Source organism: Halyomorpha halys, unplaced genomic scaffold (genome assembly GCF_000696795.3).
Source record: "Halyomorpha halys isolate HHAL.00 unplaced genomic scaffold, Hhal_1.1 Scaffold814.1, whole genome shotgun sequence".
In the NCBI taxonomy this organism is placed as follows: Eukaryota; Metazoa; Arthropoda; class Insecta; order Hemiptera; family Pentatomidae; genus Halyomorpha; species Halyomorpha halys.
Window position 1 is genome coordinate 257,227 of NW_027107888.1, and position 13,682 is coordinate 270,908.

General features: G+C 30.0%; 1 protein-coding gene across 2 annotated transcripts in view; it reads right to left on the reverse strand.

Annotated features, from left to right (window-relative positions):
* The window catches only part of HDAC4 (histone deacetylase 4), a 349,894-nt gene that overhangs the window by 175,337 nt on the left and 160,875 nt on the right, over window positions 1–13,682 (reverse strand). The gene's annotated exons all lie outside the window — the stretch shown is intronic.

Below are 13,682 nucleotides of genomic sequence, written 5' to 3' on the forward strand. Positions count from 1 at the left end.
ATTTGATAAATTATTTGGTTGGACGAATTTGGTATTTGTTAATTGGTGGCCTAGAGACATACAGGAGTAGTAAAATAACAAACAAAATATAAGTACAAAGTAAGAAAAACAAAAAATATATAAAAAATAGAAAAGTTTAGTGTCCAAAAGAAAAAAATATATACACAAAATAATACTTTTTAAAATATGATTATAATTACAAATATAAGTAACTAAAAAATTTTTTTTTGTGGCCCCTAGAGTCCAAATAACCATGCCTCGCAAAATTGTCTGTGAGCGTAAACAGCCTTGTTCAAAGACGTACTTACTAACAAAAAATATTCTCAATTATGAAGATGGTCAGGGTTGCGGTGAAGAGAGAAAAAAAAATAGTTTACAACTATATATTTTCCGACGTTTCGCTCCACATTGTAGAGCTTCATCAGGGCTGTTCAAAGTGGGGCGAAACGTCGGAGAATAAATAGTTGTAAACTATTTTTGTTAAAAAAATCCATTTATATTATACAAACTCTTTTTTAAGAATTTTCTTATAATTTTGAATAAACTCCACAATTTAATTACTTTGCTAGTCTTTAATATTAGGTAGGTGTTATCCCCATAGAAATAGTTTAAAAGCGCTTGAATGCTGAGTGTTTAAAGAATCTTCCTCTAATGAACCTATAATTTTGTTTGTTAGAAATAAACAAACAGACCTCATAATTATTAATAATAAAAATGGATATACTCAGAATATGAAAATATAAAAATAGGAGTTCGAATCGAAAAAAGAGATAGCTCGTTCTCTTGTGATTGCATTCATACCTATACAGATTCGTTAAATTGTTGTATTGTTGGCAGGAACTAAGTTGATATTTATAATTTGCACCTTGAGATACCCGAAAAAACGAATTTTTATAATAAGTGAAAGTTGTGTGATGATTTTTTTCAAGTAGAATAAAAATTGTATTATTGGTGTATTCAGGGTTATGAGGTATGACACTTGCAGTAAAAAAATGTATATAATTTTATAATTTCATACTTGAGTATTTATATTAATTTCTTTATAAAGGAAACCTAATTATAAAGGACCAAATCATCCTCCCTGAGGATATCCGTTTTAAAGAAGTTTCATCGCATGATGATTTAAAACATTCCTGGGAGTCGTTATAACGAAGTTCTACTGTGTAACACTATTTAGCTATAAGTTATTTAAGAAGGCGTCAGACAAAGAGATAAATGTTCGTAATTTCTTTAGACAATATAAACAAATGAAGATACACATCTCGATACATCGAACGAGAAGGGCAGTGATGTCAGAGGCGGCAGTGCTACCAACAGAGCAGACAGTTAGCAGACGGAGAGCGCAGCAGGTTGTGAAACCAGTTCTTGGCTATCTCCATCCCCCCCCCCCTCGCTCCGATCCCAGGCCTATAATTATTAAAATTGCAACCTTATTTCGCCAACAGCCATGGCCTCCTGCGAAAATATTTACAGCGGTTTCGAAATGGCCGCCGCAAGGAGTGGCCCCGCTCCACGACGTAGCTCTTCCAGGCCACAGTCCTTCAGAGTCGTTCTCCAGCAGTACTCAAAAATGGATAGATTATAGGGGTATTCATGATCTTTGGTCTAACATGCTAAATATAAAAACTCATGTTAAATGGAGAATTATTTCCTTCTTTTAGCATGTTAAAACGATATAACAAATAACATGGTTGAGAATCTGTTACTAGGTCTGCTAAATGGAGAATGACGTCACGCAGATCAGCTGCGATCGTCACCATTTTGTTTGTTGCCGTAGGAACAACTAATGTAGTATTACACATATTACTTGCTCCTAGTTTGTGCTGGTGTTGTTTTGAATGTTTTTCAAACTATTAAAGTAATGTATGACAATAATAATAATGTAAGGATAGTTGTCAATTAGTCCATCTTGATTCACTTCCTCACAAGTCAGACCAACAAGGCACTCAGCAGCCAGACTTTCACAACTTCAACTTGCCCTTCAATTTAGGCATGTTGTAATAAATTACTTTAATCAAAAGTTAGATGTAAACAATAACGTGAAGTTGTGGAAGGAAAGGTTATAAAACAAGTCACTCAGAAAATCCGCTAGGATCTCTTATGCATTTAACATGACTTTAAATTGGGCTGCTCACAATCCTATACTTATAACATTTAACATGGAAAACATTTTACATTTAACAGATCATGAATACCCCAAATGAAATGGATGTAGAAATATCGTAGAAGCACAATAATTGAGGCAAAGTAATATCAACATAGGTTAATGGTTGACTTTTATTTTTGTTTTGTTTTTAAAACACCTTTTTTTTTTTAGTTCGAACATTTACACATTGAAAATAGACTTTCTTTTCAGTTCAAATAACAAATAAATCCAAAGATAATTATTAGTACGCAAACAAAAAACCTGACCTTTTAGAAAACTTGACAATTAGTTTTTCGACAGATCCGTATTTTGTAGTGAATGATCGGATTCCTATAATAATTCATAATAGAGCAGTGGTTGATACTGTCGATGATTCAATGATGGCTTTAATGATTTCATCTAAAGAGTAGCCATGAAGAGTAGCCGCCAAAAGTTAAGATAATATATTTATTCCTGTTTGGATCAAAGTCTGGTTTGGATCTCGCAGAACAATACAAAATAGAACAATGAACTTAGAAGACATAAGTATTAGCATTGGAGATATTGTAATCTTGGCCGAAAATATTAATTTGGACTCCCCGAGCATCATTTACATCACCTGCAAGGGAATTAGCTCTGAAGACATCCAATAAGGGATTGCGGATCACTGGAGAAGGAAGGTGTGACAGAGTGGAAAAAAAGTAATACTATAGAAAGGGTTGAAAACCAAAAATAAAGAAAATGTAATATAACTTTGTGTGAAAATAAGAACAAGAAAAAATATATATATAACAAATTTTAATAAAATCATAAAAAAAAAAAAAATATTGAAAAATGTATTTATGTTATAGTTAATCATTACTCAAGATAAAAAAAGGAAATAAAAAATCTTTGTTAATATACTCTATTTTACATAACCCATTACTTCGTATGCTGTATGATTTAGCAACCCAATCTATTTGGTTAATATTGCCGAAATAAGGATCTTGTTTGAGGTAGGAGTCAACTAACCGCCTCTATTTGTCCTCAGGGGGATTCCGCTGTCCCTAATAACGAAAAGAAAAAACAACAGAACTCATTAACATATCATTCCAGTAAACAAAAACCACGGAATTTCGAAAGCCCTTTCTCTTTTGAAAGGCATTATAAGATGTCAGAGAGCACCAAATCTCTCTTCAGTTATAAATGTATTGCTTCTCATTCGAAATTATTTTTTAATGAATTGGAAATCGGTATGCAAAAACATAATCACTCGACTACAATAATAATACATCCATCTCCATGCTCATTCAAACCTTGATATTTCTTACTTCCTTTTTTTCAATCTTTAAGACGATGTTTCAGACAAACTGTACATAACCCATCCCATATAAAAATTATTATAATTAGAAGCAGTAAAATCTTATCAAACTTTTTAGTACAAGAGCCCAAGAGGAGAAAAAAGGCAATTATTTCACGCCAATTTTTGATTACTTAATTGGAAACTAGGTATAATTACTAGTCAAAATTGATGAGTCTGCCAAGTATAGGTAGGGGGAATAAAAAATGGCGGCTGTTTCAAAATGTTGAAAATAATTAATTTTTTATTCAGAGCAGTATATCTTTACAGCTAACAATAGTAATAGAAAATTTAAGAGAGCATCATTTAAAGTAGAGTAAATTGGAAACTAGGTATTATTACTAGTCAAAATTGATGAGTCTGCCAAGTATAGGTAGGGGGAATAAAAAATGGCGGCTGTTTCAAAATGTTGAAAATAATTAATTTTTTATTCAGAGCAGTATATCTTTACAGCTAACAATAGTAATAGAAAATTTAAGAGAGCATCATTTAAAGTAGAGTAAATTTGCTAAAATGTAAGCCCTAAAGAGCTATTTACGGTCAAGATTTCTCGAGATATAGCTTTTTAAAAATCATCATTTCATAAAAATGTAGTATGGAACGTACTGAAATATGAGTAGTTAGTTAATTTATTTTGATAAATCTATATCTCAGGAGCTATGTGACGTACAAGACATCTGTACGTTATATAGTTCCTGAGATAAATAATAAAACAAAATAAATTAAATAACTACTCATATTTTAGTACATTTATATGAACTATTGCTTTTTAAAAGGCTATATCTCGAGAACTATTGGACGTTAATAGCTCTATTAGGCCTAATATTTCAGCAAATTTAATCTTCTTTTAGATTTTTTAACGTTCCTGAGCTTCGCATGAAAAATTAATGTTTTTTTAAGGTTTTAAAACAACAGCCATTTTTTATTTCCCCTACCTATACTTGCAGACTTATAAGTTTTGACTACTAATTATACAATGTTTTCATTAAAGTAATTGGGGTGAGATAACTGCCTTTTTTTCTTCCCGGCTATTGCACTATTGGAATTAAATAATTCATAATTATATTAACATATAATTAAGAGCTAATGATAGTATAATATTTTTCAATCGAGAAAAATCCTGTAAAATGAGGATATAAGAAATTGTATAATTAAGACAGATACATAAAAATGTTAAAAATAATTGACTTTTCTTAATTTATATAGTGATTCTTACCAATATACAATAATAATAATAATGGCTAAGTGAACTCAAGGGTTCGATGCCGATATCACTAATCGTTCTCCACACACTTCTCTTTAGTGACGACCCTCCAAACCAAAGTCAAATCATCATCATAATCATTATTTAAATCACTTTTAACGCAATCCTCCCATCTACGTTTCGACCTAACCCTGAAAAAATATTTTATTCTGTCATATTGTGTACTTTTTGTTACCCGGATCACCTCCCTACAATGATCCAATAGTTTTAACATGTAAATAGAATTTTACTATGAGGAATATAACTAAATGCTAAATTTGAAGATAAGGTTGTGCATGCTTATAAACATATTTCAACATAGGATCATACTTATAGAAGTTATTGCTAGATCTAAATAGGTTTTTTATCATTTTTTTTTATTTTGTAAATATATTTTTTATTTATGTTTATTCATGGTTTTAGATAGTTTTACAATCAACAGTAATTTTACTCGTTTCCTTATTTTTGGACTAGTTATTTGCAAAGTAGAAAAATATTAATTTATAATTAAAACGTTGAAAGAAGTATAAATAATTGATGAAATTTATTAGATCTCATTTGTTTCTTTATTTAAGTTCAGGCAGAATGACATTAAAGATGGCTCAAGCATAAAAGGTTACAATGTAAAGCTAGGCAAATCATAAATATGATGAATTATAATTATAAGCATGTGATTAAAAAGAAAAAAGTATTTATAATATAGTAAAAAATATGTTTCTAAAATAATTGTTGTACATAAAAAAAACACTTTATTTATTAATAATAATATACTATATAAAACCACTGTTTTAGAAATTAAAAAAAGTTAAAATTATAGATGCAGTATAGATAATTCAGAAGAATATTTCGAAAGATAATAAAAAGGAACAACCGATTTCCCAAGTATTAGTGTATCAAGTAAATACTCTTGATTTAAAAAATAAAGTTAGTTGATTAAGTTAATTTAGATTTTATTACAATTGTAAAGATATTTCTTTTATTTATTTTGGTTAATGGTTTTTTATTATCAAGACTAATTTAGTTGGTTAAACTATTTTTACACTATATAAATTGCAAACTAGCACAAGATTAATTAATTACCTAAATTGCATTAAATAAATAATTGATAACAATTTGAAGTTCATTTTTCTTTTATGGCAAAACATATGCGTGAAGAGGCAGTGGTCTCACTTAAGTACATTTTTATTTATTCTCACATTTTTGGTTTATTATTATTTTTATTAAATTAAATTCAAATTATCAGGATAAACGATTTTTTATTAGTACAAAACTTAATTATATGCATATAATTAATTAATTAATTTACTCTTTATAATAAAAAAAAATAACAAATATACAGTGTCTTACAGTAGTTTTGCTTATTCATTGACTACATATTCAACCGCTCTAAGGATATTTATGCCAATATTTTTTTTTCTAGCTCCAAAATGTTTCTAGCCCAAGAAGGGTACTGCGAAATATTTTTTGCAGAAGGGTGCCGTGGCGAAAAACGTTTGGGAAGAGCTGCCCTACAATTATTTGGTCTAAAGTGAATGACTCCACCGCCCACAACTGTTTCTATAAATGGACTGGATTTAACGAGATAAGAACGTTTTCCGCAATAAACAAAGAAGAAAAGACATGGGTATATCAGATTAATAATAATCATAATTAACAGGTTTGAAGGGAATTATCATGAAAAAATTTAACTTTCAAAAAATTACTGGATAAATACAAGAATCTATCAATGTATTACTACAGATTATTTAGATATCAATAATCAAAGTATTAAGATGATACACGGATATCAGGGATGGGTGGTATTAAACGTTCTTGAATTAATTACTACACATGCCAAATAACAAGGAAAATGTCAATGGTTCAAGGAAATATCGAAGAAGGAAAAAGAAAAATAGGCTATAATTAGGAAATATTATCATGAAGGGGGGATAACATAATTTAAAAATATAAATACAACCATACTTGTATAAAAAGAAATATTTAACAGCTAAATAGTTCAGATTATTTTTAATCCGTAAAATAAAAAGAAAGAAATTCGAAGGATTTTCGAAAAATTATTTCCTTAGCCTTATTTTATCAATATTTGAAAACGTCACTAATGCACAATAACGCTAGATAAACTCTTCATTTTTTTATATCAGCTCTGTAGAACATTTCCTCACTTCCTCAACAACGCAAGTTTGGTTATTCAATTCATGATCAACAATATCTACATAATTTTAGAAAAAAAAAATAACAATAAAAAAGGCATAGTGAACCCGAAGGTTCAATGCCAATACTAATCCACTTTCTACATACCTCCGTGCAGTGATACCCGTCCAAACCCGAATCTGCCAGAGCAGTCTTGGAGCAATCCTCCAACCTACGCTTCGGTTTACCCCTCGGACATAACCCGTGGGGTCAGTGTTTATTAACATTTTAGAGATAGGTTCGTTACTAAGCCCTACAACGTTACACGTCCATCTTATTTCCCGTTATACTACCACCTGAATTATATTTACAGGGTGCACTTCTCTATATTTGGCGTTACTTAATATTAAATAAATATCAAAATATGTACTTCACCAATTGTCTTTCAGTTAAAGAAGCTAATTCAAGAAATCACTCAAAATTATAATAATATATAGCCCATTCAAATTAGACACTTAATCTTAACATTAAAAAAATAATTCTGTGACCTGCTTTAAATTGTTTAGTATCTCAGTACAATACGTGCGTACAATATCCCACGTATACGCATCGTGTTTGGGATAGAAGGTATGAGTTTGGTAAAAACCATGTGTTTTATAAGTTTATTGGCCTATATCATAAAAATATGTTCCGTATAAAATTTTGTTCACTAAAGTAGTCATATTTTATTTTTTTTTTTTATAGATATTACAATCTGCCACACAGTTGTGGGCAATAGGTAATATTGATAAATGATCACATACATACTAAAATAAAAAAAAAATAATAATAATAAAATAAAATTAAAAAAAAAAAAAAAAAAAAAAAAAAAAAAAAAAAAAACCTCTCTTAAAATATATACAAACAAAAGAATAGACAAGATGAACATAATCAGAAAGTAGTCATATAAATTTTTTTTCTATAACATATAATTTCGAAGAGATGGAGAGGACGAATATTAGTCCAGCCGAAATAGAAAAAAAAAAAAAAGAATCAACTAAATTAAAATGCTTAGTTACAGCCTGCGTAAAAGTTCAACGGGTATCCACGTCGGAATGGAGTGGGAGTATGTGAATGTCGTAAAAAGCGAGTTTTACAAAGTTTAACAAAACTTTTATACTTTAATATATTTTTTTTTACTAAAATTACAGTCAGTCGATTCCAACTATTATATCACTTACTAGACAAGCGGACTAAACTTTCAATTCGTTACAAAATACTGATCTTCATGACTCTAATAAGGGCAATGGATGGACATACGGAGTCGAGTTTTGGGGCTCCACTAAACTTCTTCGAATTTCTCTCGTATCCAATCCTTACAATCCAAAATCCTTCGTAAAATCCTCAATGCTTCTTACTTTGTCACAAATAAAATAATACATAAAGACCTTGATATTCCATAGGTAACCGACCTAGCCCGAACCGGATATCAATCCTTCCATTACAAACTTCCTAAGAACCTCCGACAATCCTCCGAAGGACCTGAGAAGAAGATTTATTAGATTCTCTACATGCCTGTAACACTCCAATATGATCTTAGATCAAATTTATTGAATATATTTTTATGTAAATATCATTAAATAAATCAGGGGAAAAAAAGTGCAGTATCAGAGGTATGGAGAGTAAAAGTATAGTAAATCAATCGCATGGTTCGCTACTGCCTCCAAAATGGCAGAAAATTACTTATCATAAAAAATAATTTGCTCGACATCTCAAAAGCTAGTGTATTTAGAAAAGTGACATGGCTACTGTAGTAGGGAAAGAAAAAAATCATTAAAAAAAAAATATGCTGGCCAACTTATGGTTAGTTAGGTATTTTATTAAAATTCTTATTATGTTCAGGCATATTACAGTATATTTATAAAATATAATAGTAATAAATGATTATTTTTGTCTTTCTATATTTATATTCTTTTTTCCTTATTATTCTTAATTTTTTCCCCATTGTTTATCTATAAATCTTTCCTTGTTTTCCTTCTTTAAGAAACATAAAATAAAACATAAATAATAAATCTACGAAGATAGTTGATATGCATTTTGAATGCATAGAAATTAAATATATGCATACATTAAAAAATTTTAAAAAAGGAAATATTAAAAAAAATATAATGTATTTTGTATAATGTAATTGATATAGTGTATTTAATTTACAACAGTATATGACAATAAAAATGAAAAAAAACAAAAAAAACAGACGTTCTCACTACTTCCACTTTACCACCAATCAAAAGCGACGCGCGGATCCATGAGACTTTTATTAGTGCTAATAAACAATATGTAACATGTCACAGTATTTAATGTTAGGATTTGGTGTATCATTGGACTCGAATAATATATTCTAAATAACTTGTTAAAAAAAAAAGTTATAAAGCTTTGGTAGCAAATTTGATAAATTTCAACAGTCATACATTTTTCACTAAAACCTAACTAAGACACTGTGTTACTAACTCCATGAACTCTCGTTTGAATCTGGCTGTAATAGATAATTATAATGTAGTTACTGTAGTCGTGAGTCAACCCTGTGTGTTCGGGGAGCCATCTGGGGCCTCCGAGCTCTTAGTAATTATTATCTGCACAGGTAGATTCAAACGCTGGTGGTCCTGTAGGTTAGTGGTACAGAGCCTTACTCACTGAATTACCCTGCGCTTAAATATTTGCCATAGTTCAGCAAATGTGTAGCAGCAACTTAAAGTGATGTAAATATAATTGAGAACAAAAACATCTTAGAGACCTTACTTTGGGGATTACCCTGGTATTTATATGTACATTTATTTATACAGGAGAATAAATTTGGATCGCGCCCTGGCAACAAGTATCAAAACATCCACATTAGCCAATCACTCAATTAACTTACTATGAACCGTAGGTAGACTTAAAAATAAATTGTATTTTTGATTGATGGGGCAACATATAAATACAACTTGGTTCACGGACAAAATAACATTGCATATATAATAATAGTGGCAACCAAACAATCAACAATACTACAAATAACTAAAAGAATATTTAATATTGAAAATTAAACTAGATTATATTAAACTTGGAATCCGCACACAAGACTGAAAAGACAGGAAACTGTACGTCGATTTCAACTATTACAACATTTACTAAACAAACGGTCTTCACTTCCAACTAATAATAAATGACTCATTTATATCACTACAATTAGGTCTATCTTGACTGAGTTGCGCTTTGGGGTTCCACTAAAACTTCGAAGTCCTCTCATATCCAATATTTATAATCTAAATTCCTCAATGCTTCTTACTCTGTCACAAATATTAACATCCATGTTGTAACATATGTAACCGAGCTAGTCTCCAAATCAGACATGAATCCTACCATAATAAAACTCCTTAACAACGGAATCTCACTAGTTTCTATCCTTGCTTCCTCTACAATTCCTGAGAATCATCCGAGGCGATTGAAAAGAACAAGGCCTCGAGACCTTCTAATGTATAAATATTATTAGAGTTATACCAAAGTTTAGTTTATCTATGTCTATATCATATCATTGTAATCTAATATCAAGTGTACTAAATGTATCTTATGTAAATCCGGTTGTAAATATCAATAAATAAATTAAAAAAAAAAGTATATCAAATTAACGATTAAAACAAGCAATTAAAGAGAATACTTTAAAAATCAGAATTATTTAAAATTATGGTATATCTAATGTATATATAATAGAAAATAAAAGAACTTTTGCTGAGTGACGTATCAAAAGATTTCGACGCAGAAAATTCCCGATCATTCATTCGGTTTAAAAATAAGCTGGCTGGTCGTTGACATTTCAAAAAGAGAAGAGGTTCCTTATTAAGACTTACAGGCTCTCACACTTCACACCGATCCCTGTTCTCTACTCGAGATGTGTATATTTGTAATATATACAATATACAATACAACATTATACAATGACTAAGAGTTATAAATATAAAAGAACATAATAGGAAAAGTAAATATATCGGCTGTAGCAAGTAATCCAGCACACCATACAAATTCAATAATATTAAAAGGTTTTTTTTTCAAAATAATTCTTGATTCATGATATTTTTCTTAGCTATAAAAAAAGATTTTGTAATTCAGAATCTAAAGAATACAAGTTAGATTGATACGCTTTAAGAGATGAGGAAAACGAACAGATGAAACAAAATAATATCCAGCTTCATATGTAAGACGATTAGAATTCTGATTATTAATTGTTGACTGTTTGAGAACGGTTTATATTATTATTAATACAAACTTCAATGATCCACTTTTACTCTCAACTTTTTATTTCATAAAACCTCAAACGTTTCGACCCTCAGCAATTTTCAAGGAGACAACTGAAGTCATTGAAGTGTCATAATTCATTGATTTGTCTTTTTTGCAGGCTAATTGGCCATTTCGTATGTAAACGACATAATTTCAGTATAAAATTATTCTTCAAAAATTGTTTTTCCTTTTTTATTAACTTCATTAACAATATCCACCGTATGAGGTTAATAGAAAAGGAAAAACAATTTTTGAAGAATAGTTTTGCATTGAAATTATGTGGTATATATACGACATGGGCAATTAGTCTCTTTGAAAATGGCCTAGGGGCCAAAACGTTGGAAGTTTTTTAACATAAAAAGTTGACAGTAAAAGTGGATCATTGAAGTTTGTGTTATTAATAATATAAACCGCTTTCAAACAGTCAATGAGTTTTTAAGATTGTAAATATTTATTGATATAACGGGTATTCGTTGTGTTAAATGTAAAAAATTTTAGCATGCTAAATGTGATAAGTATAGGATTGTGAGCATCCTAATTCTAAGTCCATGCAATAGTTTAAAGAGAGAGAGAGTGGATTTTCTGGGTAACTTGTTTTATGACCTTGTAATTATTAGGAGATAATAAAACCACCATCATCTTTTTTCACCTCAGTTGTTCCTTCTTTCCTCTCCTTTTTTTTTACCCATTACCTTATTATTATTTTTATCCAATTATATATCATAGTTTCAAAACGTCCAAAACAAAAATAACAAATATCAAACACGAACTACGAGCAAGTACACATATTAAAACGACGACAGACAAAACTAAACCAGCTCAGCGAGTCTGTTGCGTGACATCATTCTCTATTAAGCACAATCTCACCCGTGTTAAATGTTATAAATATTTCTTCATTTAAAACAACATTTTACATTTAACACACTTTAACAGGTTAAGAAAAAGATCATGAATACTCATATTGTAATTAATACAGAGCATACTTGCATAATATACCACATTTAGTTCACTAGCTTAAAAGTCAGTCAAACCTCGTTAGAAATTGGAATCACTAATCGTTAATTGAAGGTAATTACAAAAATTTTATATTGAACGTTTTGGATTGCCTGATTTTGCACATTTTTTAATTTTAAATATTAAATCATTGTTTCATCATCAAATGTTTTTCATGATGAAATTAAATAACTAATTACATCTTTTCTGAATTGACCTGCGATCTGCTGGAGGGGAAAACCTTTAAAAAAATGGAGAAACCTCCCTTTATAGATTAGATTTATTATTTGCATTTCATTACACGTTTCATTCCGTTGTGTAAAATGTATGGAATTTCCCTTCTTCATTTGAAAGAGCTTCGACCATAGTGGAAGGAATATTGTTTTCATATAACAATATTATAAACATATATACAGTAACAAAAATAGTTCTTTGTTCTGATAATAGAGTAAAGTTTACAGATTGTTTTCATGGGAGGATATCTTGCTCGCTTTCTGGTAACCAATAGGTCGCTCTACCTTTTTTTACCATTGCTCTCGAAAGCCTCTTTAGCTCTGACCTCACCAATGTGCTTTTTTGCTGGCGGGATTTGCTGGCCTGTTAGTAGCTTTATTTCCAGGGATATAACAATATATATAGATATATATAGCATGATAACAGACAGTGATTTATTTCCATATCAATAACATTTTCGGGGAATCCGTCATCAAAGAATCAAAAAAAAATCAGTGAACTCCAAGAGTATAGTAAGGCATATCTTGTGCATATTGATTTTGTTGTTCTCTAGTGAAGACGCTGTTCATTGGAGGGCAAGTTAAAGCAGACGTCTTTGAGCACTACATAAATGCAATTGTTTTTGATGGATCGGTAACCAAGCATAGTAACCGAGATACATTTTTTTGGATTCTGCAAACATACAATTTTAACGAATATTTCGTATATCCTAAGAAATGGATTTATCTGTTTTATGACAGAGTTTTCCAACGAGAAAATAACGCGTCATCTGTTTACATAATCTTGCTCATTCATATTCATAAGACTTTTAAAGGGTCTTAATTAATTAAAGGGTCGGAATGTCTTTAAAACCAAAAATGGCAGTGCAGATTGATAGTGTAGGCTCAATACAGATGGATTACAGAAAACAAAATTTTAATCCGATCATTCAAAATTTGAAGTGGAGGGGAGTCTTTTTTTTTATGATATTTTCTAAAATAAATATGAATATCATCCTCGATCAGCAAATATGAAAGCTACTATCCCTATGGCGATAAACGTCACAAACTAACACATTGAACTAGCTTCAATTTGAGTGCTCAAAGTCATCTATACATCCTATGTTTTCTGAGGAAAAAAATTCTCACAATAAATTCACTGACTACTCATTTTTCAGTATATATTTAATGAACAATTGTTTTTTAAAAACGTGTATCTTGAACGCAAACATCTATACTAGGGCTCATATTTTAGCAAATTGACTCTACTTTAAATGACACTCTCTTAGATTTTCTATTGTTATTGGTTGTTGTAAAGATAAAGAGCTCGAAATAAAAAAATTAGTTATT